The sequence below is a fragment of the Nuphar pumila genome, chromosome 11, assembly GCF_984573655.1.
Source record: "Nuphar pumila chromosome 11, dmNupPumi1.hap1.1, whole genome shotgun sequence".
In the NCBI taxonomy this organism is placed as follows: domain Eukaryota; kingdom Viridiplantae; phylum Streptophyta; class Magnoliopsida; order Nymphaeales; family Nymphaeaceae; genus Nuphar; species Nuphar pumila.
The window spans coordinates 55,894,476-55,919,699 of NC_143259.1; the positions used below are offsets into that span (position 1 = coordinate 55,894,476).

The following is a 25,224-nucleotide window of genomic DNA, read 5'->3' on the forward strand; positions in this document are numbered from 1 at the left end:
CATCCATTATCAGCATTTTCCATCCCATTGTTGAGGGTTTTTTTTCCTGAAGAATCCATTGCCAACATCGGAGAAACAACCACCATCCGTGACATTCATCCAGTTTTTCTTGACATTTCATTTGAGTTTTTCGATTGATTATCAACATCCACTTCTTCATTTCGAGCATCACCTGCGAAACATTACGGAGCAACTCTCTTCTGAAGCATTTCCTCTGCAAGAGATCGCCCACCTTCACCTTTGGAGTATTGCATCAGAAGTTCAGCCTTCCTCCGGATTGCCCTGGTTATTCCTTCAAATATCTCCTTCATCCAGAGTCCTTGCAACGCTTTGGTGTTTGGTTGATATTTTGAAATGATATTTTTAAAACAATTAATTTCAATAAACTTTGGAAAATCGTCAACCAAAAACATAAAAACTGACTTTCCACAAAGTGGTAAGTACGGATCGAATCTTCAGGGAACAGTAATTAAACACAATATTTCTAGAAAATTTAATTTATTAATGACAAATATCAATCTACAATTATAAAGTTAATACAACTACAAATAATCACTAAAAGAAAAGTAATCAAGCAATCAGTCTTCTGCTCCACGCCAAGGGTATTTCCGTCTTTTCGCCACGTAGAGAATCTTCTCACTTGGTCAATAACCCTGGACACTAAATATGCTTTTCAACCTAAAAATGCAGAAAAATACAAAGTTAGTTTTCTATTCTAACAATTAAAACAATAACTAAAACTATTTCTAATTGTACGAAAATTACAAAACAAATGCTATTTATCAAGCAAAAATTAAATAAAATACTAAATTAATTCTAAAATTAACCAATTTAACTCTACTAATGCTGTATGATGATGATGCAACTCCTAAAATGCAGAAATTATTGAAAACAAGTCTAAATTGCCGAAACTAAGAAAATTACGAAACTGCCCCTAACTAGTGTAAAATAGCATTCTGACAGGTTATCGGAAAACCACTGTTTGACAGGGAAAACGAAGTCCGATTTTTCTGAAATTTGTTCTGTTCTGCAACTGACAGATTAAACAATCTGACAGTTTTTACAGAATTGAAAAACAGTATCTGGAACTCCAGATATAAGCGTTTCAAAACTGGGAAAAATCAGGATATCGAAAGTCCCGAAATTAAAAAACCAGAAAAAGCGGTTTTCACAAAACGCTTAAAAATCAGACCAAATCAACTCCGAATGAGCTGAAATTTGGTCTGCAGTCAAAAAACACGTCTAGCAAGTGAATAAAATAAAAATGTTTGGAAAACAAAGAATTTTTGTACAGAAAATAAGGCTAGTAAGACAGGGCAAAAATCTGGTTTTGATTTGAGTGCACTATTCACTATTTGAACTATTTTACTCTCTAAGAATGTAATCTACATGCAATGCAAACTTAATTAATCCTATATAACTGATTATATGCAGATGCTAACTATAATGAAGCTAAATGAACTCTACACGAAATATGACATGCATGTTATGACTATGCACTAAATGAAATACTAATGCAAATTATAATCAATACACTAAATAATATAGTTAAATATATGACTAAATGATATATGCTCTATAAACTAACTATACTAACTAACTAATCAACAAACGGTAAACTAACAAACACCAATCAAATCAACAATTAGAAATTTTGGCTAAACAATTAAAGAGATAACTACATTAGCTAATCTAAATTCGCTATAAGTAAATAAAAAACTTAGGGGACTAAAATGGAACAATAGGACACGTGTTCGACAAGGACTAGGGTCGGTTGACTCCAATGGACTCGGTTTAGGCTTAGCTAAGGGGGGTTAACTTGGGTAGGCTCGAGTTAGGTTTGACTCAACTCGGTTTAGTATGGGCTCGACTAGGTTTGGTTTTGGGTTTGACTTTGTCAACTAGGGGCGGGTTGATTTAAGTAGACTCGGTTTGCCTTGGATTAGAGTTGATTCGACCTAAGTTAGGTTTGAATAGGATTAGGTCTAGGTCTTTGACTCGGTTCAAAGGGGATTTAGAATAGGGGTTGACTCGACTAGGCTTGACTAAGGTTGGGCTTTGGTCTTAGACTCGACCTAGGTGTGGTTTGACCTTAGCTAAGGTTGGATTGGGTTTGGCTAAGGTTGACTCGACCTCGGATTGGTCTTGACTTTGACTTAGGCTAAGCTAGGGTTTGACTTAGTCTTGACTAGGACTAGGTCTAGGTCTTGGACTTAGGCTTATGAAGACTAGGTTGAACTCGGTTTATGGTTGACTTAGTCAACTAGGTTCGAGTTGACTTAGGTCCAACTAAGCTTGACTCAACTTAGATTTGACTAGGCTCGAATGGGGTAAGGTAAGCTCGGTTGACTCGACTTGGTTTAGACTAAGGGTTGACTCAAACTAAATCTAGGTCTTTGACTAGACTCGAGAAGGTTGAACTAGGTTTGACTCGACCTAGGGTTAGGGTTGTCTTAGACTAGAGTTGACTCGACCTAGGCTCGGTTTGAGTTAGGTAGGTTGGGATAGACTCGGATCAAGCTTGACTCGGGTTAGATCTTGGTCTTGGATTAGACCTATGGTGGACTTAGGTTGACTTAGACTAAGTTAATTAGACCCTACTCTAATTTAATCCACTAAGGAAGGTTAACTAAGAAGAAGGAAAGGCGCATTGATGATTTTTAGAAAATTGGAATATCAAAAACCGTCTAACCCCATTAAGAATGGCATTAAAATGCAAATTGGAAAGTGGAAACGTCCAACCTAGAGAACCCCACGAATTGGACTTTCCAAAAATAATTTAAAAGCACTTATTTCTTTCTTGAAATCATAACCTCTCACTTGGGAAATGCAATAAATTTTCAAATCACTTTCCAAAGTTCACTTCGTAACTCCCTTCTAATAAATAATCGGATTTTAATGCTTTCTTTCTTTACTCCACACGATTTTTGAAAATTCAATTCTTTCCAAGAAAGAGTTTACCAATTTCCATACATTAATTGCCCTCCTCCTCAAAAATCGTCTACACTAATTAAGACTATTTAAACTAAAGAATTTAAAATCTACCTAAAGTAATTAGAGGATCTAATTTGAAAAACACGATTTCCTAAATTAATTGAATGAGCTACTCTAATTCCCAAAACTTCCTTAAATGACCCCTAAAAATGACTAAGACACTAAACCCTAATACAATGAACCTAGACAACCTAATTACACTTACCTAACTCAATTAATGACAATTACTAATTTCTAAAAATTCGACCAAGAGCTCAAGGGGAGCTCTAATGGCTGCCGCCCCACCTTGGGGAAGAAGAACTACACGAAAATAAAAAAAATAAAATTATAAACTAACGAAAAGCAATAAAACTAAGTAACTACTATTTTGATAAAACTAAGTTAGAAAATACTAAAAATGACTCCTAATTACACAAAAGCTAACAAGAACATCACTATGCTGGAATTAAAAACATAAAAAAAATAAAGAAAACTTGATTTTTATAATTTTCAATAATACACTCAAACACAAAAACGAAAAATGATTAAAACAATTAAGTAAATCAATCCTAAAACAATGGAATGACTAACACCACTTTATGCTACTGTTAACACACTAAACACACAGCAAGCAACACGACTTACCACTCTAAACACCCTTTTAACAAAAATGTAAAGATCGGCTAGAATATCTCTAGCCGATTTTTTTTCTTTTTCAAAAATGAAATCAAAACAAGACACAAGCACACCCCACGAATAAAATAAACTAAAATGAAATTTTCGAATGAGATTTTTAGCAAAACAACACAGTACACATGCTGAACAAAACGAAAATATCAAAACAAAAAATATTTTTGCAAAAATCAAGAATCGACTAGAATAAGTCTAGCCGATTTTTGGATTTTTATTTTCAATTAAAATCAAATGCAACCCACACACAAAACCGACTAAGATGAATCAAAATGAACACTTTCTTTATTGGATTTTCTGTAAAACAACACCAAGAACACTTAGGACAAACTTGAAAAATCGACTAAATAAAGATCTAGCCGATTTTTATAAAAAGGGTGAAAAATCAATAAAAACTCGATTCCAACGAATCAACCACACACATAAACCTAATCTAACGTGCTTGTCTATGCACGAATGCTACTCTAAGATTGAAACAAAAATAAAACTAAGAAACACACAGAAAATAACAAAACAAAATCCACACACAAATCGGTTTTATCTAGAAGAGAAGGAAGAAGAAGACCTACCTTTTGGAAGATCCGACGACCGGGGGGATGAAGAAGAGCGGACCGTGGCTGGAGAGGGACGTCCTATACAGTTCGAGAATGCTGTACTTCACCAAAAACGGCACCTTTTGCAGCTGCTACACGTTGGAGATCCACCGACGATGGAATGTGAGCCGATTCTGGATCGGAGGGTGTAGAAAGCCGGATGGAGGTAGGGCCGACTCACCTTGGTGGTATGTTGCGCACTCCCGCCCAAGGTTAATGGTCTCCACCTCTGCTAAACCTGCAAAAATATAGAAAAATGGTGAAAAGACAGCAAGGAATAAGAAAGAAATGAAAAGAAACCAAAGAAAGCTTGAAAATATGCTTGATAATCAAGCATAGATCGGTCTTCAATGGCCAACACGTGGGGGAGATGGAGAGGAAGGAGCTGCTGCTGTAGAGTCACTGTAGGGGGCGTCCAAACACAGCCAAAGACGCCTAGGGCTTCTCTAAAAATTATATTTATACTTTTTGGAATTTGCAAAAACAATGTTATAAAAAATATATTCTCTAGGCGCCTCTTTCTGGGGGGTTTTCAGAAAAACTTTTTGAAATGGATCTGGATAGGCATGTGGGTTGAGTTTTGGACTTTTAAAGAGTTGATCCAAGGTCCAATTAACCTAATTGGGTCGGATATGGATCCGATCCACCTCGAAATCCGTGCCCAAACACTGAAATAGCCATAACTCTCTTATTTTAACTCCGATTTTTCTGAAATTCGAACCATAGCCCCTTACTATCAAAACACATCTAAACATGGGTTTAAAACCTTAAACTTGATACAAAATGCATGAAAAACTTGTTTACATGATGTGCATTTCATGCATCATCAAATACCCCCATGCTTGAATGTTTGTTAGTCCCTTAACAAACCCTAATCATGATATGCACTGAAGACAAGAAATGCTAAGCATGAATGCATAATACTAACTCACTTTCATAGGAATCACGGTTGCATTTAGCGTATGCAACAAGCCCTTTAAACCCCTAGCTTACACTAGTGGAGGAGTAAGGTCTCGTGAGGGTTTGCAGAGATGCTACCCACAAACATCAATGAAATACGAGGATGATTTTTCAAAAATATGAGGCTCTTAAGAATGCAGTTGGAACAAATATTTCATGTAATTGACATTCTCAAAACAAGTTTAAAATCTCATGCCGCCACAGTAAAAATTCTTTTTCTTCACTTTTCTAATATTGTAGCTAGTTCATGATTTTTCTCTGAAAGTCAAGTATTCTCATGTTTTACTCATTTATTCTCACTTATATATTTTCTGCACAGTAATACACATATATGCCTAAGCAATGAAAATTTTCTCCTTCAGTACATTCTTTTTTTCCTTTTCACTCCTTTTTTTTTTTCCAACTTTTGATCTCTTGTGCATTCTTCTCATATGAGCACTATTTCAAATAGTCAGTTTTCGTGACCCGTGTAGCGAGCTTTGGGTCAGTGACTCCCAAGTCGGCCGACCTTAGGGCACTAGATACAGAGTATCCCTCGGACTTAATTGCTCGAGTCACTAGACCTTCTATTCTAATAGTTTACGTATAGTCTTCCTCTCGTCCTGTGCAATGTCTCTATCTCTTAGGCTTTCTATGCAGTCCATGTAACAAGCTTTCAAACCAGTGGCTCCCAAACCAGTTGGCTTTGGGGCACCAGGTGTAAAACACCCTTCAGATTCTACTTACTCGAACTACAAAGGCCACAGATATCGACTTAGACAAGAAGATGATCTCCTTCGTTATCCTTTTCGTTAAGATACTCAAACACTTCATCTCGTGTCCGAGTTCTACTACTAGGATTCACGAAGACATCAACAACTAAACGTAGCTCTATTCTTTTAAACTCATTTTTCAAACACATCTTTCCATTGCTTATTTTTTTTTCAGAAAACATACTGTGCATACTTATACTAAAGTGATTCAAAATTTTCTACCAATCAAATACTCTCTTTTCTTTGAATTTTCTCATGAATAACTACTCTATTTGACTCAGTTCCGAAAATAAAATTTTTATGGGGCTTAAAAATTTATAAACTGTTAGATTATGCCAAAAACAATCATATATGCTACACTTTGTTCTCAAATGCCTACTTTGATTACCAGTCATACAAAAATAAAATAAAAAATTTTGACATTTTTGTGTGCATGCATCTAAACCACCCCCCATGCTTGAATGACACTGTCCCTAGTGGCATATAAAATGAATAAACATGTAATGCAAATGCACACTAAAAAACACTAACAAACATATGGGAGAAAGGATAGATACAACCTGATTTGCTTTGAGCTTCTGAAGTTGATTTTCATCTGATCCTTGAATTCTTTGAAAGCTCTTCTCTGTACCTGGTAATTGATACACTAAATGTTAAGTTCATCCTGCATACATCAAAACACAAATTAGCACATATGAAATGAAATACTAAATAAATAAAAACTCTAAAATGAAAAAGAAATAATGTACATATGATACATCCCTCTGGTCGAATCCTCATGCCTTCGTGAGATGCACTATCTCACACTCACCATCCTGCAAGGCATCTGAAATGAAGGGCTTCAATCTTTGCCCATTTACCTTGAATGTACCTTGGGTCATAGGATCGAATAATGTCACTGCTCCAGGGGAAATACCTCTTTCACAATGTACGGACCTGTCCATCTCGATCTTAACTTCCCTGGGAATAAATGTAAACGAGAATTGTATAGCCATACTTTCTGATCTGGCTCAAACACTTTTCTGACAATATGCTTATCATGAAATGCTTTTGTGCAAGCTTTGTATAATTTGGCATTCTCATATGCATCATTCCTGAGTTCCTCTAATTCTGAGAGCTGCAGTGCTCTCTCTTTGCCAGCCTGGGTGAGGTCAAAATTCAATTTCTTGATAGCCCAATACGCTCTATGCTCTAGCTCGACAGGAAGATGGCATGCTTTCCCGAATACAAGGCGATACGGGGACATGCCAATGGGAGTCTTAAATGCAGTTCTATATGCCCAAAGTGCATCATCTAAGCGCTGGGACCAATCCTTGCGGTCCGGACGAACTGTCTTTTCTAAAATTCGCTTAATCTCCCTATTGGACACTTCAACCTGTCCACTAGTCTGCGGATGATATGAAGTGGTGAATCTATGATTGACAGAATATCTTCTCAACAGAGAAGCTATCTGTATATTCCTAAAATGCTTGCCACCATCGCTAATCATCGCACGTGGCACCCCAAAACGACTGAAAATGTTGTGCTTAATGAACTTAAGCACTACTCTATGATCATTGGTCTTGGTTGCCACAGCCTCGACCCACTTGGATACATAATCAACCGCCACCAGAATGTATAAATTTCCGAATGAAGGCGGAAATGGTCCCATGAAATCAATGCCCCAAACATAAAAAATCTCGACTATCAAAATCGGAAGCAAGGGCATCATGTCCCTCTTGGACATGTTCCCAATCTGCTGACATCGCAGGCATCGCCTACAGAACTCATGAGCATCCCTGTGGAGTGTGGGCCAATAAAATCCTGACTGCAAAACCTTTGCAGCCGTCTTCCTACTACTAAAATGCCCTCCACAAGCTAATGAATGAGAAAAATTCAGAATGGACTGGTACTCTTCCTCTGGAACACATCTCCTAATGATCTGGTCTGCACAGTATTTGAACAACTCTGGTTCATCCCAATAATAGTGCCTCACCTGAGATAGGAATCTCTCACGCTCATTCTTGTTCCAATGCTCAGGTATCTGTCTCAAAACCAGATAGTTCACAATATCTGCAAACCAGGGTAACTACGATGTACTGACTGACATGATCTGCTCGTCGGGGAAAGAATCACTGATCGGCCTCTGATCCTGCGTGGTCTCCACGATCAGTCTGGAAAGATGGTCTGCTACTACATTCTCACTTCCCTTCTTATCTCGAATCTCGAGATCAAACTCCTGTAGTAGTAGGACCCAACAAATCAATCTCGATTTGGTGTCTTTCTTATTCAACAAATATTTCAATGCAGAATGGTCAGAATAGACAACCACCTTCGAACCGAGTAAATATGACCTAAATTTATTCAATGCGAAAACTACCGCAAGTAGTTCCTTCTCTGTCGTAGTATAATTCATCTGGGCATCAGACAGGGTTCTACTCGCATAATAAATCACATAGGGCTTCCTATCAATGCGTTGTCCTAAAATGGCCCCCATAGCGTAATCAGATGCATCGCACATAATCTCAAATGGGAGAGTCCAATCTGGAGGTCTCAAAATAGGTGCAGTAATCAAGGCCTCTTTGAGAATCTCAAAGGCCTTCATACAATCCTCTCCGAAAACAAATGGCTGGTCTTTCTCCAATAATGTGCAAAGCGGTCGAGAGATTTTGCTGAAATCTTTTATGAACCGTCTGTAGAATCCCGCATGCCCTAAAAATGATCGAATCTGCCTCACAGAGGTGGGTGGAGTCAAACGAGAAATGGATTCCACCTTTGCTCTGTCAACCTCAATACCACGCTTGGACACAATGTGTCCTAGCACAATCCCCTCCTGGACCATAAAATGGCTCTTTTCCCAACTCAGGACGAGATTGGTCTCCGCACACCTACTCAGTACTCGAGCAAGTTTTTGGAGGCAATCTTCAAAAGAAGAGCCATACACTGAAAAGTCATCCATAAAAACTTCCATCACATCATCAATCATGTCCAAGAAGATAGCAAGCATGCACCTCTGAAAAGTAGCCGGGGCATTACAGAGCCCAAAAGGCATACGTCTAAACGCGAAGGTGCCATAAGGACATGTAAATGTGGTCTTCTTCTGGTCGTCAGGATGGACAGCTACCTGATTGTATCCTGAATATCCATCTAGAAAGCAGTAGTAGCTCTGTCCCGCGAGTCTCTCTAAGATCTAATCAATGAATGGCAATGGGAAATGATCTTTCCTAGTTGCCACATTCAGCTTCCTATAATCGATGCAGACTCGCCATCCTCTAGTGGTCCTCATCGGAATTCTCTCACCCTTCTCATTCTCAACCACAGTGAGTCCTGACTTCTTCGGCACAACTTGAATCGGACTGACCCACTGGCTATCAAAAATAGGGTAAATGATTCCGGCATCCAACCACTTCACCACCTCTTTCTTCACCACTTCCTTCATGTTGGGATTTAGCCTTCTCTACATATCCCTAAATGGCTTGACTTCCTCATTACAATGGATCCTATGCATGCAGAATGAAGGATCAATCCCCTTTAGATCAGCAACTCCCCATCCAATCACTGCCTTGTGCTCTCGAAGAATAGTCAGCAATCTCTGTTCCTGCTCCTCAGTGAGCAAGGATGAGATGATCACAGGCAGAGTCTCATCATCTCCGAGATATGCATACTTGAGTGAATCCGGTAAGGGTTTCAGCTCAAGTTTTGGAGGTGACTCGATCGAAGACTTGGCGGGGGTCTCAGCAAGTGGTGGAAGAGGCTCCCTGACCGCTCCCCAAGGTGGTCTCTCTGACGACACTCTAGACACATCTACACTGCTATTCTTCTCTATATGGTACAAATCTAAAGAATCCTCAGTAATGTACAACTCGGGCTGCTCCTCCACTAACTCCTGTGCAATGTCTACATGAAAGCAGTCCATGTCTCCTGCTGGTCCCATTGCGGCATTGAAAATATTCAGCTTGACCTTTCGATTGCCGAATGAGAGATCCATGGCTCCGGTCCTACAGTTGATGCACGCATTGGCAGTCGCCAAGAATGGTCTGCCTAAAATAATCGGAGTCTGGTGCTGGCTGTCTACTCCTTCCATATCAAGAATAATGAAATCGACTGGAAAATAAAAGTCATCCACCTTAACTAGCACGTCCTCCAAGACACCTCTCGGTACCTTGACAAAACGATCTGCCAGCTGCAGTGTAATCGGAGTCGATCTCATCTCTCCTAGCCCGAAAGAATCAAAGAAATATCCGGGCAGAATGTTCACGCTTGCTCTAAGATCGAGCAATGCGCGTTCTATCCGGATGTTCCCTATAGTACAAGCAATGATAGGGGCTCCAGGGTCCTTGAGCTTTGGTGGTGTCTGATGCTGAAGTACTGAACTCACCTGCTCAGTCAGATGGACCCTGTTAGGAACTCGCTCTCTAGATTTACGCTTCTGCGTACATAGTTCCTTCAGGAATTTGGCATATGCCGGCACCTGCTGAATAGCATCGAGCAAAGGTAGGTTGATCTGCACATGCTTGAAGATGTCAAGCACATCCTGGATCTTCACACCTTGCTTCCCTCTATAACCAGGAGACTCTAATGCTTTGGGATAGGGTGGTGGGGAATATACTTTGCTGGTTCCTCCTCTTTGTGAGAAGGCTCACTCCTATCCTTCTTCTTCTTCTCTGAGGATGAAGATGATGAAGATGGTGAAGGTGATGATGGGGATGGGGATGATGATTGAGCCGACGTAGGTGAAACAATGGTCTCTGGCTCCTCTATCCTCTCTCTACTCTCTCGCTCTCTGCTCTCGACGTGATACTCACGTCCACTCCTTAGGGCCATAACCGATTTGGCCTGATGCTGTGTCTCAGTATGAAATAGGCCTCCAGTCATCTGGTCCTTGCCCTTCGGGTTCATGACAGCCTGACTCGGCAATGTACCCTCGGGTCTCCTACTAATAGCCTCAGCTAACTGTCCCATTTGCGATTCTAACTTCGCAATGGACTGCGTATGCGAGCTCAAAATCTAGCTACACTTCTCGAAGGCATTCTGATTAGAGGTTTTTACCTCTTGGAATGCCTGAAGAAGTCTCTCCTCAAAAGATGTCTGCGGGGCAGACTCCTGCTGAATCGGGGGAGTAACAGAAGAAGAAGAAGACTAAGCATAGTTCGATCTTTGAAATGACTGAGTAAAAGATGGCTGCCAAACTGGCTGAGAGGATGTAGGCATCTGCATGGAAGACTGTGGATTCTTCCATGAAAAATTGGGATGGTTACGCCAACCCGGATTGTATGTCGATGAAAATGGGTTATTCGGCGGTCTGACGTAACCCTGAGCTGCCTGAACTTGTTCTTGAACAAATTCAGGGTACTGAGCTGCCGAAGGGCACTCAGTGATCTCGTGTGCCGGACTGGCATAAAGAGTACACACCTGCTGTGTGGTGGATGGTCCTGAGAGAAGCTGGTCCAGCTTCTGAGCAATCATGTCTACCTTACACTGTAGTGCAGTAGATGGACCAACTTCAAGAACACCAGCTTTCTTCTGAATGCTGGGTGTGGCTCTATCAGAATGAGAGCTCGAAGCATGGTGGAGTGAATTCTCGGCCAATGTTTCAAATAGCCTCCATGCTTCGTCCTCGCTCTTCAGCATGAATGTCCCTCCACATGAAGAGTCGATCATCTGACGATTCTTGTCAGACAATCCATCATAGAAGCTCTGCACTAGTTGCCATTTCGGCACTTGATGATGGGGACATTTCCTGAGGAGATCCTTCATTCTCTCCCAGGTCTCATGAAAGCGCTCACCATCTAGCTCTGAGAAGCTAGTGATGGCTCTACGATATTGGTTCGTACAACCAATGGGAAAATATTTCCGAAGAAACTCCTGTTGCAATTGATCCCATGACTCGATTTCTACAGAATCTAAGGACTTTAGCCAATACTTGGCTTTGTCCTTCAATGAAAAGGGGAATAGAGTCAACCTTAAAGCATCATCATTGAAATTCTGTATCTTAACAGTAGAACAGATTTCGAGAAATTCATCTAAATGTCGGTAGGGATCCTCATGACTAAGGCCATAAAAGGATGGAAGCATCTGAATAATGCTGACCTTAATCTCATAATGAGGCGCTCCTACATCGGGTCTCCGAATGCAGGAAGCCTGAACATAGTCTGTGGGAATGAAGTATTCCCGCAGAGGGCGTGAAAGAACTGGGGGTGGAGGTGGAGGATCCATGTCAGCCATTGTTGCCGAACTTCGATGAGAATGTAAAATTCTCTCTGGGTTGTCAACAAATGGGTGTAATGGGGTTCCTAGACCTCGTCGCCACTACATACACTGGTACTAAGACCAGATGTAAGCAAACGACCTAACTCTAAATCTAAACTACACAGGTACTAAAAGGTAAATAACACAAAATAAACAACTACTAAACAAATATGCTAAACTAATTATGTCAGAATGATTTAACTAAGTAAATGAAATAACAAATTAAACTACTCTAAAGTACTGAAAAGATAACTACAGGAAATCACAAACTAAGTTTTTTCTAAAACCCACCTGTCTAATCGCTCCTTGCAGAATGAATTTCAAATGAATCCTAGAAAGACAGAACGTGAATCCTATATTTACTAACTATGTTAATCCTATATTCACTTACTAATCCTACTAACTAAAAATAAAACAACTAATTAGCTAACTAAACAACTTAATAAATCAAACTCTAAGAAATAAAGTAATTAATTCGCCGTTCCCCGGCAACGGCGCCAAAATTTGGTTGATATTTTGAAATGATCTTTTTAAAACAATTAATTTCAATAAACATTGGAAAATCGTCAACCAAAAATATAAAAACCGACATTCCACAAAGTGGTAAGTACGGGTCGAATCCTCAGGGAACAGGAATTAAACACAATATTTCTAGAAAATTTAATTTATTAATGACAAATATCAATCTACAATTATAAAGTTAATACAAGTACAAATAATCACTAAAAGAAAAGTAATCAAGCAATCAGTCTTCTGCTCCACGCCAAGGGTATTTCCGTATTTTTGCCACATAGAGAATCTTCTCACTTGGTCAATAACCCTGGACACTAAATATGCTTTTCAACCTAAAAATGCAGAAAAATACAAAGTTAGTTTTCTATTCTAACAATTAAAACAATAACTAAAACTATTTCTAATTGTACGAAAATTACAAAACAAATGCTATTTATCAAGCAAAAATTAAATAAAATACTAAATTAATTCTAAAATTAACCAATTTAACTCTACTAATGCTGTATGATGATGATGCAACTCCTAAAATGCAGAAATTATTGAAAACAAGTCTAAATTGCCGAAACTAAGAAAATTACGAAACTGCCCCTAACTAGTGTAAAATAGCATTCTGACAGGTTATCGGAAAACCACTGTTTGACAAGGAAAACGAAGTCCGATTTTTCTGAAATTTGTTCTGTTCTGCAACTGACAAATTAAACAATCTGACAGTTTTTACAGAATTGAAAAACAGTATCTGGAACTCCAGATATAAGCGTTTCAAAACTGGGAAAAATCAGGATATCGAAAGTCCCGAAATTAAAAAACCAGAAAAAGCGGTTTTCACAAAACGCTTAAAAATCAGACCAAATCAACTCCGAATGAGCTGAAATTTGGTCTGCAGTCAAAAAACACGTCTAGCAAGTGAATAGAATAAAAATGTTTGGAAAACACAGAATTTTTGTACAGAAAATAAGGCTAGTGCGACAGGGCAAAAATCTGGTTTTGATTTGAGTGCACTATTCACTATTTGAACTATTTTACTCTCTAAGAATGTAATCTACATGCAATGCAAACTTAATTAATCCTATATAACTGATTATATGCAGATGCTAACTATAATGAAGCTAAATGAACTCTACACGAAATATGACATGCATGTTATGACTATGCACTAAATGAAATACTAATGCAAATTATAATCAATACACTAAATAATATAGTTAAATATATGACTAAATGATATATGCTCTATAAACTAACTATACTAACTAACTAATCAACAAACGGTAAACTAACAAACACCAATCAAATCAACAATTAGAAATTTTGGCTAAACAATTAAAGAGATAACTACATTAGCTAATCTAAATTCGCTATAAGTAAATCAAAAACTTAGGGGACTAAAATGGAACAATAGGACACGTGTTCGACTAGGACTAGGGTCGGTTGACTCCAATGGACTCGGTTTAGGCTTAGCTAAGGGGGGTTAACTTGGGTAAGCTCGAGTTAGGTTTGACTCAACTCGGTTTAGTATGGGCTCGGCTAGGTTTGGTTTTGGGTTTGACTTAGTCAACTAGGGGCGGGTTGATTTAAGTAGACTCGGTTTGCCTTGGATTAGAGTTGATTCGACCTAACTTAGGTTTGACTAGGATTAGGTCTAGGTCTTTGACTCGGTTCAAAGGGGATTTAGAATAGGGGTTGACTCGACTAGGCTTGACTAAGGTTGGGCTTTGGTCTTAGACTCGACCTAGGTGTGGTTTGACCTTAGCTAAGGTTGGATTGGGTTTGGCTAAGGTTGACTCGACCTCGGATTGGTCTTGACTTTGACTTAGGCTAAGCTAGGGTTTGACTTAGTCTTGACTAGGACTAGGTCTAGGTCTTGGACTTAGGCTTATGAAGACTAGGTTGAACTCGGTTTATGGTTGACTTAGTCAACTAGGTTCGAGTTGACTTAGGTCCAACTAAGCTTGACTCAACTTAGATTTGACTAGGCTCGAATGGGGTAAGGTAAGCTCGGTTGACTCGACTTGGTTTAGACTAAGGGTTGACTCAAACTAAATCTAGGTCTTTGACTAGACTCGAGAAGGTTGAACTAGGTTTGACTCGACCTAGGGTTAGGGTTGTCTTAGACTAGAGTTGACTCGACCTAGGCTCGGTTTGAGTTAGGTAGGTTGGGATAGACTCGGATCAAGCTTGACTCGGGTTAGATCTTGGTCTTGGATTAGACCTATGGTGGACTTAGGTTGACTTAGACTAAGTTAATTAGACCCTACTCTAATTTAATCCACTAAGGAAGGTTAACTAAGAAGAAGCAAAGGCGCATTGATGATTTTTAGAAAATTGGAATATCAAAAACCGTCTAACCCCATTAAGAATGGCATTAAAATGCAAATTGGAAAGTGGAAACGTCTAACCTAGAGAACCCCACGAATTGGACTTTCCAAAAAGAATTTAAAAGCACTTATTTCTTTCTTGAAATCATAACCTCTCACTTGGGAAATGCAATAAATTTTCAAATCACTTTCCAAAGTTCACTTAGTAACTCCCTTCTAATAAATAATCGGATTTTAATGCTTTCTTTTTTTACTCCACACGATTTTTGAAAATTCAATTCTTTCCAAGAAAGAGTTTCCCAATTTCCATACATTAATTGCCCTCCTCCTCAAAAATCGTCTACACTAATTAAGACTATTTAAACTAAAGAATTTAAAATCTACCTAAAGTAATTAGAGGATCTAATTTGAAAAACACGATTTCCTAAATTAATTGAATGAGCTACTCTAATTCCCAAAACTTCCTTAAATGACCCCTAAAAACGACTAAGACACTAAACCCTAATACAATGAACCTAGACAACCTAATTACACTTACCTAACTCAATTAATGACAATTACTAATTTCTAAAAATTCGACCAAGAGCTCAAGGGGAGCTCTAATGGCTGCCGCCCCACCTTGGAGAAGAACTACACGAAAATAAAAAAAATAAAATTATAAACTAACGAAAAGCAATAAAACTAAGTAACTACTATTTTGATAAAACTAAGTTAGAAAATACTAAAAATGACTCCTAATTACACAAAAGCTAACAAGAACATCACTATGCTGGAATTAAAAACATAAAAAAAATAAAGAAAACTTGATTTTTATAATTTTCAATAATACACTCAAACACAAAAACGAAAAATGATTAAAACAATTAAGTAAATCAATCCTAAAACAATGGAATGACTAACACCACTTTATGCTACTGTTAACACACTAAACACACAGCAAGCAACACGACTTACCACTCTAAACACCCTTTTAACAAAAATGTAAAGATCGGCTAGAATATCTCTAGCCGATTTTTTTTCTTTTTCAAAAATGAAATCAAAACAAGACACAAGCACACCCCACGAATAAAATAAACTAAAATGAAATTTTCGAATGAGATTTTTAGCAAAACAACACAGTACACATGCTGAACAAAACGAAAATATCAAAACAAAAAATATTTTTGCAAAAATCAAGAATCGACTAGAATAAGTCTAGCCGATTTTTGGATTTTTATTTTCAATTAAAATCAAATGCAACCCACACACAAAACCGACTAAGATGAATCAAAATGAACACTTTCTTTATTGGATTTTCTGTAAAACAACACCAAGAACACTTAGGACAAACTTGAAAAATCGACTAAATAAAGATCTAGCCGATTTTTATAAAAAGGGTGAAAAATCAATAAAAACTCGATTCCAACGAATCAACCACACACATAAACCTAATCTAACGTGCTTGTCTATGCACGAATGCTACTCTAAGATTGAAACAAAAATAAAACTAAGAAACACACAGAAAATAACAAAACAAAATCCACACACAAATCGGTTTTATCTAGAAGAGAAGGAAGAAGAAGACCTACCTTTTGGAAGATCCGACGACCGGGGGGATGAAGAAGAGCGGACCGTGGCTGGAGAGGGACGTCCTATACAGTTCGAGAATGCTGTACTTCACCAAAAACGGCACCTTTTGCAGCTGCTACACGTTGGAGATCCACCGACGATGGAATGTGAGCCGATTCTGGATCGGAGGGTGTAGAAAGCCGGATGGAGGTAGGGCCGACTCACCTTGGTGGTATGTTGCGCACTCCCGCCCAAGGTTAATGGTCTCCACCTCTGCTAAACCTGCAAAAATATAGAAAAATGGTGAAAAGACAGCAAGGAATAAGAAAGAAATGAAAAGAAACCAAAGAAAGCTTGAAAATATGCTTGATAATCAAGCATAGATCGGTCTTCAATGGCCAACACGTGGGGGAGATGGAGAGGAAGGAGCTGCTGCTGTAGAGTCACTGTAGGGGGCGTCCAAACACAGCCAAAGACGCCTAGGGCTTCTCTAAAAAGTATATTTATACTTTTTGGAATTTGCAAAAACAATGTTATAAAAAATATATTCTCTAGGCGCCTCTTTCTGGGGGGTTTTCAGAAAAACTTTTTGAAATGGATCTGAATAGGCGTGTGGGTTGGGTTTTGGACTTTTAAAGAGTTGATCCAAGGTCCAATTAACCTAATTGGGTCGGATATGGATCTGATCCACCTCGAAATCCATGCCCAAACACTGAAATAGCCATAACTCTCTCATTTTAACTCCGATTTTTTTGAAATTCGAACCATATCCCCTTACTATCAAAACACATCTAAACATGGATTTAAAACCTTAAACTTGATACAAAATGCATGAAAAACTTGTTTACATGATGTGCATTTCATGCATCATCAGTGTTCAAGAATTTCCTGCATTTTCATAAGCATCTCTGAGGCCTGTAATTTTAATAGTTCCAGTTAGCAATTTTTACTTTCATTTTTCTTTTAGAACCCATGATGTCGTTTTTTTTTTCTCTTCCTGTTACATCTTGACATTGAATTGATCATTGTGTTAGTATTGTCAAAACAGTGTCATACTAACACTACCACATCAATATTTGTTTATGGTGACATCCTCACTATCGTTCGCACCATGCCCTTCAGCATGCCCTTCATCTCATGGCATCCAGCATATGCCCACCATGTCCGTAGGCTGCACACCTACTAAAACTAGCTATCATCTATGTCATTCACGGTACACGTTGTACGCCTTCATTTCCATTTGATGCACCAACATCCTCCTGATAACATTCCAACCATCATGGTACAAATGCTTACAACACCTTACACTATTCGCTACAGGGGAGTTTGCAGCAATCTGCTTGTGTCCCTTTTCCACAATTCCCTGCACACCATCAATGCCCAGCTGCAACATCTGTAGCATGTTCCCAATTGCAACCATCTTCATATTAACACTGTGCAATGCTCCACCACACAGCATTGTCATAACAAACCACTCAGAAACACCCCTATGCTGCAACTGGTGTTACCACAAAAAAAATATGTAGTGGGCGTCTTGTCGAATGCCACTGACATTGAGATCGGTCATCAGGGCCAATAAGTCTTACAGTAATTTTTTTATTTTCCAAGCTTTACACCCTGAGTTCTGTTGAATCCTCAGAATGAAGCTTCATTACGTTCTCCAGATCGAACCACATTGTGCCTTCTCATGGATTTACTTCACTGAAGATTCTTTTTTTCCTTGTTGTTAAGTATTGCTGGAAAACTCAAAGAGCAAAGAGTAGCTATTTGACTGAGGTTCTCATTTCTGAGAATTAATCTTCAACAAGTTTGAAGACTAACTCAGAAAATAGGCTCTTGATTGTCTGCTAAATGCTGAAAGGAACCCCCAAGGCAACTTGTAAGCACATCAATTTTGAGAGCCAAGGTTCAAGTTCATGACCAATCTGGATATTCATTTAGAAACTACAACGTTGAGATGTTTCAACTGCTATGACTTTTAAAAAGTCGTCCATAGCAATCTGCAAAAGAGGCTGCAACTTTTTTTTTTTCCTTTGGCAAACTGATTATTTTTTTTTCTTTATGTGAATTCCAACTGTTGAAGACTGGATTCATCCGTACCTCATCAAATCCATGTTTTACCTGTATCTTGACTTAATAAACATTCTTTATAACACTTACTGTAAAGATCTCTCCACCTTTCTTTATTTATCATTTCATGACTATCCCATCATAGTCATGTCATCTAGGTATTCATTGTCATCAGATTTGCTATGTTTGCCATTTACCCGCTGAATCCACGTCAGTATAGTTCATGATATTGCACACTTGTCACATCTCAAAACCACAGTGTATATCACATACAAGGCATCACCACTCCCCTGGATGTCATCCTTGCTTTTAAACCCATGGAAGCTAGTCCCCTTGATCAGAATGGCTCCTTTTGCTGAGAAAACCAGTCATCTGATCCTCTACATCCATAGCCCTTAGTAAACCTTATGATACTCCAGGAAGGGACCCAACCTTATTTGATTCCATAATCCTCTGGAACCTGAGCCATCTAGTTTCAACTGTAGAAGACCTCCTTTAGCTGAAGCAGGAATCTCACTTACAGATGATTCTTCCTCCTCTTTTGACTGTCTCACACTTGCTGAATGTAAACTTAGAGTGTCCATTTTAGGGACAGTTTCTTTTTTTTTTCTCTCAGGCATAGTACCCTGAAGAGCCTCTTTGACATCCTAATGTCTGTCATACATTGCCATCACCAGACCTTGCTGCCATTCTCTACAGCAACTCCCTTAACCACAGCAATACACCACATCTTCACCAATTACCCATTCATTTCCTGCACTTAGCCCATAAAATCACACAGCTCCTGTTTTCTTGCACAGCCGCCTCTATCAGCTGGCTGTTGTCAATGCTTCCCATATCTGCCTTCCCACTTCTCACAGCAACTGCCTCATTTGCTGTAGCTTACCACCACCATCATCTAGCTCATTGGTTCATTTTTTTTATGCCATATATATATCTATATATATATATATTCATACGTATATAAGTGTATAGATTATTTCCCATCTTTTCATCATGGATGAATACTTTTGACATTTATATGCAATGTCCTTCTATTTCTTCTATTAATCAAGTGTTTTGCAGGGAATATATGAAAGATATCGCTATTTGGAGTTATAAAAATTTCATGTATTGTATTAGTTAGATCTTAAATGAGAATTTACATTTCCTGCTTTAGGTAGAATGAATGAGCATTGTAAATATCATGAATTACTTGTTTTCACGCATTTTTTGCCTTTATTTCTCAAATTCTCACAATGGTGAAACACGAATGGCACGTGCACCATTTTGTAAGAGGTAAATTAATCCTAAGTTGATGATTTACATCAACGGCCATAGTCGGGATGTAAACAAGACTTGGTGTTTTTATCTTTTATAAAATAACACTGGATCCACACTGGATCCCTCTTTTCAAAAATCATCATATTTTCTTTAAATATTTTTCTCTTTTATCAGAATTTAATCTAAAATTAATTCAATATATATACCAATGGCCATAGTGAGGGTATATTGAGAATTAATTTTATTTTAAATTCTATAAAAGCACCAAAAAGGTATTTTATTCTTCATTTGAATTTAGATATGACTATTATATAATACATTCAATGACCATAGTCAGGAGTGTATTATATCATTAATCTTATTTAAATTCATTTAAAGAATGAAATATGATTTTCAAATCCAATTTCAAACTTATTCAAATCCATTCATCATTTAGGTTAGAATTGCATCATATTTTCAAAATTCCCTTTCAAAAACCCAAGTGATTGTGAATATCTCTTCTTTAAAGTTTTCTATTTCAAATTCCAAATCTATTTCAATTTCAAAGTCTAATTTGGCTTTGGAATTTCAAAATCATTTTATATTCAAACTCCAAAATTCCAACCCAAAATCAAAATTCGCTTTCAAAGTTCAAATTAAACTTTGAAGTTTCTGACTCATCTTCTGATTCAAAATCAAGTTTTCTTCAAATTTTAAAAAAATCAAAGTTGAGATTGACTCTGAATCTCAAAATCCAAACCTTCCTAAGTTCAATCTGGGTTTTCAAAACCCAGATCCATCTTTAAAAGTCCTATTTGGACATTTCAGAATCCAAAATCCAAAATCCAAAATTAGATCCTAAACTTGGATCTAGATTTCCAAGTACAATTCTACTCTGGACCTCAAATTACAGATCAAAAATCTATTTAGGATCCAGAACCCAATTCTACTTTGGATCTCAGACTTCAGATCCAAATCCATTTAGGATCCAAAACCCAATTCTACTTTGGATCTCAGACTTCAGATCCAAATCCACCTTAGGATCCATAACCCAATTCTACTTTGGATCTCAGACTTCAGATTCAAATCCACCTTAGGATCCAGAACCCAATTCTACTTTGGATCTTAGACTTTAGATCCAAATCTCATCCCAAACTTCAGATCCAAATTCCATTTCCAAATTCGGATCTAATTCCACCCTAGATCTCAGACTTCAGATCCAAATTTCATCTTGGATTTCAAATCTTGAATCCAATTCCATTTTCATTTCAGATTTCAAATCTAATTTCTATTTCCAGATTCTAAATCTAGAATTCAATTTTGAACTTTATTTAGAATCTAGACTTTGGATTCAGATTTCATCTTGAAATTCCAACTTTCAAATCAATTCTATTTCTCAATTCTATTTTTCCCACATTTTTATTATGATTTTAAACTTCAAAAGTTAGAATTCAATTCCATTTCATCTCTATTCTGATTCAAAGTCCATTTATGACTTTGAAATTTCCTTTCTTCTCCTTTTATCTCAAACTTCAGAATCATTCCTTTCAAAGTCAAGATTTATTCTCAAAACTCTGATTATTCCAAAAACTTAGAACTTTAAATCTTAAATTTTAAGTTAGGAACCATTTCTTCACTCCCTTATCAAATTCATCTCAGAAACACTTGGAAAATTTCGAATCATTTTTTAAAAGAGCATACATCTTTGCATTCGCACAAGCATGATTCTTTGTGCATTTAGACTTAGAATAAATTCTTAGATAATTTCTTAGCAAAGCAAAAGGCATAAATTCGACCCTTGGTTCGATTACCTCTGGTAAAGGCGCCAGGAACAGTCGAACCTCGTACCGACGAGCGGATCCCGTCTCCCAATTTTCCCGCAAATATTTCAAAAATGGAGGCGAGTTATTTTCTTAAAATATTTTTAAAATTAAGGTCAAGTGAGACCCCGCCAAAGAGTTCCTCTTTTCTCTATTCTTTCTTTTATTTTCTCCCTTCAAAAAAGGAGGAAATAGAGGTTGGAAAGGGAAGAGAGAAGGAAGAGAGAGAATATTGCGAGAGGAAAATTTTTGCGATGATCACATTTTTGGCAACCGTGATGGGACTCATCTCTGTCCGGTCGTATTATGCCTTTTTCTTTTGCTTTGATATTATCTAAGTCTTGATTCTTCAAATGTCAGCTTCATTTTCATGCAAACCTTAGGAGCCTAGACTATATCCTAAGCTGACATCATTGCATATAGGATTTAAGTATGGTTTGGTAGGACCATATTGAGGAGATTATTCCATGCTCACATTAGACTTAGGTCTGAAATACAACTCTCCCAAATTTTAGGGATTGAATGCAAAACAATGTATGCAAGTGTATGCTTCTCTTCATTTTAGTCTATCTCTTTAGGACTTGCATTAGAGTTATCTGATTTCTGGCATGTTGAGCATATTTTAAAAACCTCCTTACCTATATTGTCCCGGTCTTCACGTTGCTAGGCTGTCTCACTGAACCATAGTTCGGGAGAGAGCCTCACAACTGGACCACTTATTTGGGTTCACGCCCCCCTACCACGTACCTAAGGGCCATAGTCCGAGGTATATCGGTAGGTGCTCAAGGATGTTGAGAAGCCATTACCTTAGAACTGAAGGAATATTTCTATGCCACGTACTTCGAGCTTCGGCTTGGGTATATTGGCATATATTGATTGGAATCAGATGATTTGAACCCTAGAGTTAGGATTAAGGTCCTACAAGCCATTTCAAATATTGCATTTAGAGTCAGCCTTTAGGAAGTGTTGTGTGTGCATCCTTGTTTGTGCAGATTTAGTTATATAATAAATCTCTTATTCTTTCATATATATGTATCAAACCCTTTTCAAAAACCCTGGGTGTATCATTTAAAACTTACTCTTATTTTCAAAAACCCCAGGTGTATATTTTTCTCTACCTACATTTCTTTTCTCTTTTAGATCAAATTTTCTTTAAAACCCTGGAAAATTCCTTTAAAATTTCCTCGATCTTTCAAAAATTTTCAGGTTTGTATCTTCAAAGAGTCTATCCGTAAGTCCTGCATTCTATCTAAATCTCCTCATTTCTTCTTTGCCCCAGTATCATTCCAATGGCGTCTGATTCTCTCGATGCAGTCTTTCCTCGAGATCATGTCTTCTATCAGATTCAAGATGGATCCCCAGATCAACGGGTCATCCAGTCTCGTCCTTTCTTTCCTCGATGGTATTATTCTTGGTTAGCCACCTTCTCACGTATGTTCCCAGACCACTTGGATGACTGTGGGTTGGAGATGGCATCAGCGGTAGGCAAGCGAACCATCAATGGAGCTTTGATTCAAGCTATGACAGAGCGGTGGAATCCACGTACCTACACATTCTGGTTTCCTTGGGGAGAGATGACTCTACTGATGGATGAGTTCAATGATATTATGGGATTGCCCGAACCAGCTGGCCAGCCAGATGATCCTGTCGAGCAGCAGTTTTTGATCAACATCAAAGGGGTAGATTTTCGAGAAGTCTTGGTTAGAGCAACAGGAAGCAGATTCTGGCCCCTTACTGAAATTGGAGGGAATCAATTCATTGATCTGTTCGGACTCTATCGCAAGTATGAAACTTACGAGGAGGTTGACACTTTGTCTCGAGCAGCGAAAGACAGAATTCAGCATGCCATGATCCTATGCACAGTAGGATTAACTTTCTTCTAAGATGGCCAGAATTTCATAGACATCAGGGTTGCCCAGCTCTTTCGAAGATGGGGAAGCAAGCAGACTCTTCAACTTTCAGTTTTCATGGCAGCTTTAGCCTTCCTTTACAGAGGCTTGACTCGATTTGCCCTCGGAGAGACCATTCTGGTAGAAGGATGCACTTACGCCCTACAGTCATGGTTCCTGCGACATGTTCCCTCAAAGGCCAGTTCTTTCAGATTCAGCGGTAAGCAGCCGAAGACAGCCATTCAGTACCGATCTTTGATCGAGAAACTACATTAGGAGGAGATTGTTTGGGACTTCTTCGACAGAAGAGAGACCGTTTCTCGATACACTTATGCTCGCGACAAGCGCTACAGACTACTTGGCCCTTTCTTTTATGTTGATTATCAGGCAGAACGATGTCTCAGGCAGTTTTCGCAGCGACAGGTTCGTGCCAACACCCGCTTCCCGACGGGCAACATGCCAGAATTCAACCTGCAGTCGGATCAGTGGTCTGGGGCATATCATGTCACTAAATATACCTAGGATTCCTTTGTTTCTCTATTTGTATTTCCTGAGCCAAATGTATCATCTGAATATCAAGAGTGATGGCAAACTGTCTGCCCACCCTCTCTTTGTCTTAGAATGTTAAATATCAATAAAAATTACTTTTTGCCAAAATTTTATTTCTTGTATTTTGTTTATAGCACAAATGGTCACAATTTTGGTGACAACCTCATCCCGGGTAAATTGGACATTCCTCCCACATTTTCTTCAATATATTTTATCATGGTTGATGACCTCGCCTAGGTAACAAGGCACATTTTTCTATTATCATCAAAATGATAACACAATTATCACAAATCTTGTGATGACCCAATCCCGGGTAATGGGATAATCTCTTGAAATTGTCTGCCGAAATCCTTCATTCCTTTTTCCTCAAAAATGTTTTTGTTTTCAAAGGCTTCCCCATACTCCAACCATTCCCATATTTTACAGGAAAACAGCAGGCTGCTTAACGACACAGTGACAGCGAACCAGAAGAGATGAATTCTCCGAGATCATCTAAAAAGCATGACTCAGGGGATGAGAGCGACGTTGATCCAGCTGATCATGCATATATTTCAAGGTGAATTAACATTAAAATATGCATGATTTTATAAAAAAAAATGTTTTAAAAACCCAAGTTTATGCTAGTTTTCGTTAAATGAGCTAAAATGATTTTAAAACAGAAAATGTATGAAAAATAGCTTTATTTGTATATTTTAGTACATATTTTGATGTTTGATATTAACATAGTAGTTTTAATTTTTGTTTTCAAAAAAACAATAATAAAAAATAAAAATAAAATAAAAATTAGAGTTAAAAATAGAGTTAGATATATTTTGAAATGAGGTTAGTGTAAATATTTTTTTTTTAAATAATCTTTAGATTAGAGTAGTTTAGTTAGTTTGAGGTTTTTAGTAAAAAAAAAAACTCTTTTAAATAGTTTTTTTTTTTTAAAACAAACCATTACACGGTTTGTGATTTTTAAAAACTGAAAAACTGGAAAAAATATAATAACAAACTGGTTTAACCGGTTTGGGTTTTTTTTAAAACCAAGAAAAATATTGAAAACAAACTGGTGAACCGGTTTGAATTCTTTTAAAAACCCA

At 37.9% G+C, this 25,224-nt stretch overlaps 1 non-coding gene across 1 annotated transcript; it reads left to right on the forward strand.

Moving 5' to 3' along the window:
* Positions 1 to 11,666: 11,666 nt before the first annotated feature.
* On the forward strand, positions 11,667 to 11,772 carry LOC149822379 (small nucleolar RNA R71). Its single transcript, XR_016426335.1, has one exon. It is a non-coding gene; the product is annotated as a small nucleolar RNA R71 (small nucleolar RNA).
* Positions 11,773 to 25,224: the final 13,452 nt, after the last annotated feature.